The following is a 12,187-nucleotide window of genomic DNA, read 5'->3' as shown; positions in this document are numbered from 1 at the left end:
AAATGGTCCACCAAATCGCTTCAATTAGGTCTTCATTTTGCAACATTTTCCAACTTCCGGGGGAGACATCCCCCTCAGACACCCCCTGCGTAGTGAAAAAACAAGTGCCCGCCAATTTTGTTTTTACTTTCGACATTTGCCAATGTATGTTTAACACAATATATAGGCCTACAATAATATAGGGAAAACCTGTCCACGAAAGGCTTCATGGATCGTCATTTCATAAATTTTCGGCTTGTTCAAACTAAAATTCTACACAAAAATATAGTGCCAAAATGGACCACCAAATTGCTTTAATTTGCAAAATTTTCCGACTTTTGAGGGGACAACAACCACCCCCTCCCCCTGCGTAATGAATTAACAAGTGCCTATTTGTTCTACTTTCGACATTTGCCAATGTATGTTTAACGCAATTTATAGGTCTACAATAATAAGGAAAACTGAAAGGCTTCATGGTGACACAAATTTATCAATTTTACAAACTAAAATTGTTAACACTTATAGTTCCAAAATGGCCCACCAAATCGCTTCAATTGGGTCTTCAGTTTGCAAAAGTTTCTTACGTCTGAGGGGGCCACATTTTTGTGTCTACTTTCGACATTTGCCAATGTATGTTTAACGCAATTTATTGGTCTACAATAATAAGGAAAACTTGTCCACGAAAGGTTTCATGGTCCGACACAAATGTATCAATTTTACAAACTATTGTTCACACTAATAGTGCCAAAATGGCCCACCAAATCGCTTCAATTAGGTCTTCATTTTGCAAAAGTTTCTTACGTCTCAGGGGGCACATCCTCCCTCAGACACCCACCTGCGCCGTGCAAGCTCTAGGTCCGCCACTAGTGTCTCACACCAAGCAATTCAAAAAGGTTGACAGCCCTGTTTTCTGCATGACTGTTTCTATACGCCCCTCTGGAATCAAGCCTGGAAAAATCCATTGTATAACCTTATTCAACCAGTGTATTTGTGTTGTGTTGTGCATTCGTGTGAGTTCGGGTAAGGGTCAAAACCGATCAATCGGCAGTACTTGGAAAAATCTTGTCGCACACATTGAATTATAATTTTCACGAATGCTTTAAGGGATCTAAAATGAGCGTTTATTGCGTTTCGACAGTATTTATTGTGGGACATGAAAGCACCTCAGACCTATCGAATTGCATTCTGAATACGAAGCATGTCTTTCTGATATCAAATAATTTTCATTTTTGAAAATCACAATATAATACAAATTTTATGACAAATTATAAAAATTTGATATTTTTCAAATTTTTGATATATAACAGTCCTCGAAGTAAATTATATAAATCTAATGATATATTCTTAAAGTGTATGTAGCAGGGAGGAAAAGCCGACGGTCAATTGAAAATTTTGACCTTTTATATTGAAGATATGGATTTTTTTCTCAAAAAGACCTATTTTTTTTTGGTGTTTTGGGAAAAAAAATCCATATCTTCAATATCAAAGGTCAAAATTTTCAATTGATCGTCGGCTTTTCATCCCAACTACATACACTTTAATTATAAATCATCAGATTTATAAAGTTTCAAGTTCAAGTACTGTTAAATATCAAAAATATCAATTTTTAATGATTTGCCATAAAATGTGTATCAAATTGCGAATTTCAAAAAATCAAAATTATTTGATATCAGAATGACATTCTTCGTATTCAGAATGCGATTCGATATGTCTGATGTGCTCTAATGTCCCAAATTAAATACTGTCCAAACGTTCATACCCCAGCCCTTAACTTCCATTGTGAATTTCTTTTGTATAATCAAAAGTTCATTTTGTATAATCAAACAACCAGACTACACTCAGCAACACGGCCCCAGGGAAGACCAGCTTAAGCGCTGATCTGGGCTTTCCCGTGTATAAATAAAATTGAAATGAAAAATGTATTGAAAAAATGGTAATGTTTTTTAATCTCACATTAATTCCTTTTATAAACCACGGCAGGTTGTTTGAGGGATTTATGGTCGCAGATATACTTGTATAGGTGCTGCGGTTCTTGAGTTACGTTGTGAAGAGGACTGAAACAACAACACTTTTGTAAAACGTACATAACTAATTAACAACAATAAATTAAGCAAGTTTGCAGAGTATACGATTTGTAGAATGAATGTTTGCAAAACATCAAGGTGTTAATTTTTAATAATATATTGATATAGATAATGAAAATCGATTTATTAGGTTGCTTCGACCAACAATACCTCGTCTACCCTTAACATAACCAGATTAATAATGATCTGATTTTATACCATGTTGAATCAGGTCTCTAGGCGGTTTTTTTATGATTTTCAAGTGAAAAGTTATTTAAACGCAGATATCAGCTAAATCCTTTTGATAAAACACTTGTGAATCCGTCGTCCCATGGCCCTAGAGCCAAATATTTAGTGGCAATTGGGCGGACATATCTGTGTAATTTAAAATGTGTTCTTTTAAAAATGTTATTTGTTAACACTTAAAACAAGATAAAGATCACCTTCAAATATTATAATTATTGTCACGACAAAAATTACGAATTTATTGTCCACTTTAAATCTATTCTATTAAGCATTTTAGCATCGGCTAGTATAATTTTTTTCGAGCATCAAGCAATTCGGTTTACACGTGCCCAATGCATAATTTTTCCCATACATTTTAATTTGCTCTCTCGGTTTTAACTCACCTTGCTCACGCTTTGAAGTTGTAAAATGTGTTTCACTTCACCTAGAGTTGCATAACTGCTATGTTGTGTATATCGTGATTACCCGAGTTTCCTACTACCAACTGTTTTGTCCGGCATAACCAATCACTCAGTCCTCACTTCACCGTAATGGCTGTGATAAACCTCACTTCGTAGTATTTGTTACAGCTTCTATCATGTAGCAAGGGGGTGACACTAAATTCACGGTTGTTCTATTAGCAACGCAAAACCTATGAAAAATTCCGCTGGTTTACTAGCTAGAAAGTGAGGCCAGTTATCGATCCGTTATGAATAATTCATGTTCGACCCTTGGATCATGTTAATTGCTATTGGCAAATAACAACGTTGTTAGTTTTGCGAACTTTGCCTGTTCAATGAGAGTATAGCGCGCCCTCAATACATCTGGGCGCAAACCAGGCGAAAACGATCCAGTTTAATGAAATGGCGGACGGATATTCCCATCAGGCACCAGTGATATGTTTGTTTCAAAGAAAGTCTACTAATTTGATATGAAATGACATTTTGCAATAGCAAAGTCAAAATTAGGACTTGAGGTCAATAACATGAAGGAAATACGTGACAGAGGCAAGGTGTGAAACACAAGTAGTATTTGAAGTTAAAATAACCTTTGATACCCGACCTGACCTTCCATCATGGCGCCTTATTCGTCTTTATGTATTTCTATATGCTCTCAAGTAAAATAAAATACCAATATGCACTAAGCAGACAGAATGTTACTTGGCTCCCAGCATGAATTATTGATTTTATACGGAGGTAAAGAAATACACAGTTGCCTGCAAGCCGTGCACCATACTCCAAATACTTCGGTAAATCTGAATAATGGTCACATGTAGACATATCATGTGTTCGGGAAATCACGTGGCAACATTTTAAGATTTCAGACTTGTTTACTAGTTAAATTGTCATTTGTACTGTTGATTATTTATCTTTGTTAATTAATATATCTTTTAAATGCTGATAAATCGTGGTTGGCTGCCCATATTATATGTTAAATTCAATGTTTTATGAATATAATTCTACCACGCAGAGGGGTCACACAGCATAATTTCACACTACACGATTTAGCTAGATTTGGAGCTCTGCACTTCAAATTCACGTCAATTTCAAAGTTTATACACTTAATATATTTAATATAATACTTATTTTTTGTTATAACAAACTGGAACACGAAATGTACTAGCTTATTACCTATACAGAAAGGGGATTTATACACATTCACTCAGCAATTTGACATGCCTGGCGCATCAAGACATTCTCTGTCTGGATAACATGACTGTCGCCCTCAATACGTCTGGGCGCAAATTTAAATAACAATACGCTATTTACATATGAATGCGGCTTCATGCTAATGTCTAGTGCCGCTTCCAGGCCTATTCCGTGCATGTAGTCGCGTCGGTAGTTGCGCATGGTTGATATATTGTTTTTTTCCTTTTCACAGTGTGATTACCTGTACCGTCACAATCAACGATCCATGCAAGACTAATATCCAAACCAAATAAACACATCAAAAGAATTAAGTCCCCCTCTGAAAATTTCGTCATAACATCGTAAAGTAAAACTTTGTACCAATAAAACTTACTTAGAAATAATTATATGTATGATTGTTTACGAAGTGTTTTGTGAAAATGAAAGATGTCCATGGCTTCATGGCTGAATGAACCCAAATTGAAGACAAAAACTGCCCTTTCCAAAAGTCACAATGTAGGCCTATGCTTGTTAACTGCAAGGCGTATTGGGACAAGGAATGGAACTGGCCATCTTACAGATCACTGTGCTGAATTCTGCACCAAGGGGATTTGCATGGCTGAATGATCAAGAATCGATACACATTACAGTAAATGTTCACTTGGTGAGGATTTTAAACTGCACTCAAACACATTGGGTTTTCCATTAGTAACAAGCCATGAATCAACTTTTGTGACAAGCATATGCCAACTTTGTGACTTTTGAAAAGGGCAGTTTTTGCCTTCAATTTAGGCTCATTCAGCCCTGAAGTCATGGAAATCTCTCATTTTCACACAGCACTTAGTAAACAGTCATATAATTATTTCAAAGTTAGTTTTATTGGTACAGAACGAAACCTTACAATGTTATGACGACATGTTCAGAGGGGGACTTATTTCTTTTGATGTGTTTATATCTATAAAGTTTAATGACATCTACTGTCTGTTCAATTAGCTTAGATTCTTGAATTTTTAAGATATTTGAAAAAATAAATAATTGTGGCCAAAGTCATCAAAGAAAAGTGTTAGCACAGCCTTAGACCTAACGTGGTTTATACTTTTCAAATTCCAAAGTTCAATTTAAAACCCCATTTCTTTTCAATTTTGCCTCATTTTAGGCAGTTACTTGGGTCCACCATAAGGGTTCGCGACCTTTTTACAAATCGAGTGGGACGGTCCATTCTCAACTTAGGGCATAGACCTTATCCAATTTGGCAAAACAATCTGTCCACCAATCTGTCCTGCCATTCCAATTGTTATATCGTTCCGGTTATTGGATAGGTTCTATAGGTGATGATGGTCCACCAGTTTTTGTTACACGAAACTATAATTATGGCGCGATTACGTTTTATGCATAACATTATTCTGAGCATTATTTTTTCCTAAACAATGACATTAAAATTATGGATTTCGTTCTTATTTCAACTGGTTTACAATGTAACTTGAGTTTTGTTTAATACCATCATTCCTTCCCAAGAATATCAGCTTTCGCTTGACATTTTCAGATACAGTGACTTTACAAGAATTGTTTTCTGTAACCTGATTGTTTTAAATAATATTTTCTGATGCAAAAATTCTTTTGTTTCCAAATGTCCTTCTCATACAAAAAAAACCGGAATAACAAATTGAAAATAAATGTGTAATTTTATAGTAGGCCTATAGGCCTATACCTTCTCAGACCAATTCGTAAAATAAATAAATAAATAAATAAATAAATAAATAAATAAATAAATAAATAAATAAATAAATAAATAAATAAATAAATAAATAAATGAATGAATAAATAAATAAATAAATAAATAAATAAATAAATAAATAAATAAATAAATAAATAAATAAATAAATAAATACACAAGGAATGTATTTATATATATAAGCTGGGCATATTTTAGAACAGCTTAGTTCATAAATAATAACGTAATGTTTCAACAGTAGGGTTTCAACACAAATTATGCATACTGGCAAATATATAGCTATTTTGATGGACAATACTTCCTGATACGGATGGTCGAATAAAATCTCAGCGCATTATGACATTCGTCCCCATTGCTCTAAATGGATTGATTCAAAAAAGTTTATGGTACCCGACGTTCTACGGCTTTTTATAAAAATATCGCGGGAAAAGACCAAAATTGAAAAGAAATGAGGTTCTAAACTGAACTTTAGAATTTGAAAAGTATAAATCATGTTAGGTCTAAGGCTGTGCAAACACTTTTCTTTGATGACTTTGACCACAATTTTCAATTTTTTCAAATATCTTAAAAATTCAAGAATCTAAGCTAATTGAACAGACAGTAGTCAAAACTTCCCAAACTTGTTATCCCTTGACTTAAATTGCATAAGAAAAATATGGTGCTACCCACGGCATAATATAAATCCACCACAAAAACGTTGACAACGTAAAGAAAGCAGCAAGTTTAAAAAGCTTCCACCTCGGCTCACTTTTTGAAACTTGGTCCCATTTGTAAAAGATACGGATTTAAACTTTGTCATAATTATCAACTTAAAACACAAAGTGTTATGTATCTTTAATGTGCCGATGCGATATTAAGTTGTTAGCATTCTGGAACGATGAGAAAGGTTATTATGTTGTTCTTGGCCAATATCCTATATAATTATGTTTTGTTTTATAATATTAAGTTCATGATCAATTGAATGATCGATTGAATTAAACGAATAACAAATAGGCATGTTAATGGCAATAATGCTATTTTAAAAACACCGATTTGTTGTTGATATTCAAAATGGGACCAAGTTTCAAAAAGTGAGCCGAGGTGTGGGCTTTTTAAACTTGCTGCTTTCTTTACGTTGTCAACGTTTTTGTGGTGGATTTCCTTTCTTTTTATGAATGTAGCTCCAAACTTGGAAAGTCGTCGGGTTACGAAGTACTCCATAAAACGAATAAAACGAAAAATAGATGTTTGAAATTATGTTATCCTTGATTTACGACAGTAAATAATTTAACAAAACTTGATCAGCGTTCTTTCGCGGTTTGTGGTTTTAATTTCTCTAATTTATCAGGCCCTGACCTCTATCGGTGGCTAATTTGTCTTTTAAACTGGTTGGATATCCATATTTCGCGGTTTGTGGTCTCTTTGTAGCCCTGCGGGGCAATATAGTTTGACATCCCTATTGAGCGGCGGTTGTTGGCGGTCTTTCGCGATTTGTGGTTTTAATTTCCCTCATTCTTCAAGCCCTGGTCTTTAGGGGGGGTAATTTATAGCTTAAGCTTGTTGGATAACCATACTTCTTTGTAGTCCCGCGGGGCAATTTAGGTGGATATCCACAATTCGCGGTTTGTGGTTCTTTGTAACCATATGGGGCAATCTAGTTTGACATCCCTATTGAGCGGCGGTTGATGGCGGTCTTTCGCGGTTTGTGGTTTTAATTTCCCTCATTCTTCAAGCCCTGCTCTCTATCGAGGGTTAATTAAATAGCTTAAGCTTGTTGGCTATCCAAATTTCGCGGCTTGTGGTTCTTTGCAGCCCTGTGGAAAATCTTGTTGCACATTCCTATAGGCTGTGCCAAGTTGTTCCGTGTGTCTGTGGTGGGGACAGTCCCTCCTTTCAATAGGCCTTTGGGTATTTGTGCCGCTTTGCTAATTTGTCTTTACGTATGACTTTAATGGCCTTCCATATTTGGTTGTCTCTTTTTGGATACGTTTTTATCCCTGCTGGCCTTCCATATTAGTGGAACAATTTTTCACACCTATAGAGTGTATGCAATAAACCAACCGGAACGGTATAACAATTGAAATGACAGTCATGTTGGAATACAGTTCTACGATAGCTGAAGATGACAGAGGGACATGTCTCTAGATCGATTCAACAACCATTCATACATATTACATGTTTTATTGTCCTATTATCATGCGAATCGCCCCGTGGTAGGGCAGAACTTTATTTAAATGAGAAAAATATTGGTAACCTGATCTAGTTTCTTGTGTTATTCAGATTTAAATAAATAAAGAAAGAAATAAAGAGATTTCTTTTATTATTTGTTCTGCTAGCGGCTGCACTATACATAGGTTTTTTTTAAATAGGCCCTTAATATAATATATAATAAACCTGAGAATCAAACATCTTGCTTTGATAAAAAAAAATATCACAATAGCACTGGATGATTAAAATTGTGTTATCCTTGATTAATGACAATAAAATTATTGTTTAATAAAATATTGAAAAAATCAGTTGGTCATCGGATTTCGAACTCGGATCCCCATATCCGGAGTCGAACGCCGTAACCATTGAGCCACGAGACTCTTATGTAAATTGCTGCGTCGAAGTACAGTATTTTGTTATATGAATGGGTACATCGTCCGGAAAGAACAAAATAATTGTGAAAAACTTGATTTTTTTTTTGGCGAATGGGGTTCAGAATTTGTATGTAGGGTATCTCAGAAAATGCTAGGGTATAATTGGAAGTAAATCTGAAAAAGTAGTGTGTAGGTGATTGCCCGCTAGTGCTGTAGCCTTGTCCAAAAATTCTGGATCAGCATTATTTTCCACTAATTTTTGCTATGAAATACCGCATGAAATGAAGCAAAAGTGTTTGTTTATTATCAAACAATGGTTGACTGTAGGATTGGTGTCCCTTTTTGAATTAATGAGTTGTCAAGATATTACATTTGGAACTCTAAATAACATTAAACATGGTTTTAGATACACTGTGTACCCAGCGAAAAATATCATAGAACAACAAGTGTTTTAATGTTAGGTGTAAATATAGTCTCGCGGGAGCATCTGTTTATTAGTCTTCTTTAACAGTCTTTTTATTTAAACTTGCTGGTCACGGCTACCGCGTGACTCTAATGGTAAAGTAAAATTGAATAGTAAGGGATATGGACATTGAAAAAATTACCAAATGAACATATTGTTTTTATACCATAATATTGTAGTATCTTAATACTATCACAATATCCGCTGCATAACTTACATAAATTCCCGCTAAAAAGTGGTTCTTTTAATTTTATAAAATAAATTAAAATTCACTCTGGATTTTTTGTACTGACCAGACAATAGACTTTTTTTTCGATACACACTATATAAACGGTTCCAAAAAATAAGCCCCCCTAAGAATTTTTGGTACAATCCAAAAACGGCTTGATCAATTCTCTTGTTTGAAAGTTTGTAACATAGGCTGATTACTTATGCATCAAGTGAACGGTGTTTTGTTGTTATCTTTTATCATCTTCACTGAGAAATACAGCCATTTATAAAATTTTCGGCCAAAGAAAAGTTGCATTTTTCTACATAGGCTTTTTATGCATGACCTTTGGCTTCAGACCTCTTCACTTGAAGAAAATTAATCAGAAAGGAATGTTTCTATATTTTGTCTGTTTTTTATTAAAATAACTTAAGTTAAGATGTTCATGAATTAATTTTATACATTTCAAACATGTTTTATGGTTCAGTGAGTAATCATATAGCCATTTATGAAATTTTATTCATCAACAAAAGTTGCACTTTTCTAAATTGGCTTTTTGTATGCATTAAAATTAAAACATTCTAATTAAACTTACTAGGAAGGAACAACTGTAACATCAATGATAAATCTTGTGTTCATTGATTAATTTAACCAATGGACCAACATATTCCTGGTTAGATCATTTATGCTGGATCCCGATACACTTGTATCATTGGTCATTCCTTGAATGGTTCAAAAATATTTACATGGGTGGCCGTTTATCAAGACTCAACTTGTTACAAGCGGACAAGTGAGGGACAACACCACCTTTATAAAGGACTTTGCAGCAAATCCTGCAGCATGCGGGGAACCAACAACAGAGAAGAACGATGCTTGGGACCCATCTCACATAAAAGAAGGCCTATTCATTATTGAAATACATTAATAAGCTGCAGCATTCATTTTAATTAATTCACTGAACCGTCAAAATTGCTTTTGATCGTGTGACGCCTAAATCAGGAAAAGCTTATTTAATTAAATTACTTTTTGGAACCGTTTACCTCTGTATATATCACACTACACAATCCCTCATTTCAAATATATAGTTTTGGTTTCTCTTTTGTTCAGAAACCAAAAATCAAGGGATTAAAAAGTAGAACTGATCTGATCTGCAATCATAACACTATTATGCTGGGAGGACACAGTATAGGGTATATAACCAGAAATATACAATAGCCTATTGTGCTAACATAATTATATCATGATTGATATCGGAAATATATCCCGCGGACGACAGTTGATGCTCTCTGTCGAAGGTAGGTGGCATATTACACTCACGAGTTCTAGGCCTACAAATCATATACATGCGCGTATATTGAACGATGGGGTGGGGTGGGGAATTTGTTTGTTTGTATGAAACATAAACGATGCATGGAGATGATTTGATTATGAATTAGTTTATTATCCCCGGAAGCACAACCCATACCTATTTAAGAGGGGCTCCCTCCCTATATAACCACCTTTTCCCTAAATTACCCCTTTCCCCCTCCTCCTCCCCTACATTCGATATCTTCATCTCGAGCTCTCCTCCCCCCTTCTCTTTCACTTCCAATGCTCTCTCTCATATGTTTCTCTCTCTCCCGGCCCATATCCCCCTTGCCCTCCAACCACCCCCCCCGACACACCACACAATCTCTTCTCCCCTCTATCTTCTACTTTTTGCAGTAAAAATTGCTTCAGTAAAAGTCATTAGGTTATTAGAGGTCATATAATGGCCTTCCATCGATTCTGGTACATGGGATTAAGGACATGAATCGATTTTGTTTATAGCACCTATACAATTACAGTAGTGGCCCTTTTGTAATGTCGAATGCAAATATTTCGATGGTCTATATTTTTCACAGGTGAATTAGCCTAGGCTTATTCAGTTTTGTAAACCACGTCTTTCAATGTAGATTACCATGCTCGATTTCTCTCCTCGTGAATATTGCACTGCGAAATTTAAACATTTCTTTTGTATACATCGAGTAGGTAACTTCAAATCAAATAATTTTACGATTCACACCACTTATAAGAAACTGAAACCAAAACCGAAACTGACTGACACAAATGTTCGGTTTTAAACAAAAGGTAGAAACAATGAGTTCGATATCTTATGATTCAAGTGGTTAGGCAGGACAATAGGAAACCACGTGACCAAAACCAAAACCAAAACTAAAACTAAATATTTGAAATGAGGCAATGTAGACCAACTATCTGTCATGCTTCGTGGGCAAATACCTCTCTATTGAAAAGGTATTGTGCTTGTCCCGGTGTCGCTCCATTGTAGCTCATTAATTGTGGGTGTAATGCGTATGTATGGCTGTTAAGACACCCAAGAGGTCCAATTAAAAAAATTAAAAAATTATTTAAAAAATTCAATCAAAAAAATTAAAAAGGTCCAAAAGTGGGAGAGTTAACAACATACAAAACTATGGTGATCACTGGTGAGAAGAGGTCCAAAAGGGTTGTTATTATTAGAGGGGTTTAAGGCAATAAAATATTTGTGCGCAAGCGTACTTTTTTATTCAAAAGTTTAAAAAACATTCCGCTTTCTCTCTTCCAACAACACATTCATCGAGACTGGTTTTGCATTCACTCAAATGCACCATTTAACAACACGTAAGTCATGTTCTCACCCAATACCCCCAAAATGTTGGTGAAAAAGTCATTCTCTTAATCCAATATATTCCCGTAACAATCGTAAAAATCAAGTTAAATTTTCTATATTTAGCAGAGATAGATTACATTATTAGCTATGGCGGTATTTCAACAGCACCCTTATCTGGTGGGAAAAGGTCCTTGAACTTTTGCACAAACGTTCAGTCCAAATTTCCTTGGACTTGATTATAAAAACAAGCAATGTGTTTTTCTAGTCATAAGGATTCAGAAAAAGTTTCATATTAAACATGTTAATGTACTGGGTTACCCACCCCGGGTGTGAAGGTCTTTGGTTTGTACAATCAGAAGCTCCATCATTAGTTCTTTGGTCTGACCGATGTTCTTTAAATCACAGATTGAATACAAAAGAATTACAAAGGAGGCAATAATAAACATCGTAATTTCTACGAGTTTATTATTGGCGAGTTATAAGCGTCCTTAGCGGATCTTTGCACGTGGGGTGTGTGTGTGGGGGGGTTGTGGGGTTGTGAGGGGAGGAGGTGTGAGCAATGGCTACCTTTCGTCATTGTTTGTGACAATGTTATGGCGTCAAGTTTAAGGGTACTGGGTCATGGGGAACATTTAACCACTTGATGAACAATCTATAATGATATTTGATACTTCCTGTATCAATACGACAGGAATATTC

At 35.2% G+C, this 12,187-nt stretch overlaps 1 long non-coding RNA gene across 1 annotated transcript in view; it reads right to left on the bottom strand.

Moving 5' to 3' along the window:
- Positions 1-2,803, bottom strand: part of LOC140149820 (uncharacterized) — a 90,756-nt gene extending 87,953 nt beyond the window's left edge. Inside the window, exon 1 of the long non-coding RNA XR_011858740.1 lies at positions 2,672-2,803. This is a non-coding gene — a long non-coding RNA (uncharacterized lncRNA). The remainder of the gene's footprint in view (positions 1-2,671) is intronic.
- Between the last annotated feature and the right edge of the window lie 9,384 nt (positions 2,804-12,187).

This window comes from Amphiura filiformis, chromosome 4 (genome assembly GCF_039555335.1).
Source record: "Amphiura filiformis chromosome 4, Afil_fr2py, whole genome shotgun sequence".
Classification (NCBI taxonomy): domain Eukaryota; kingdom Metazoa; phylum Echinodermata; class Ophiuroidea; order Amphilepidida; family Amphiuridae; genus Amphiura; species Amphiura filiformis.
This window is presented reverse-complemented; position numbering and strand designations above follow the sequence as displayed.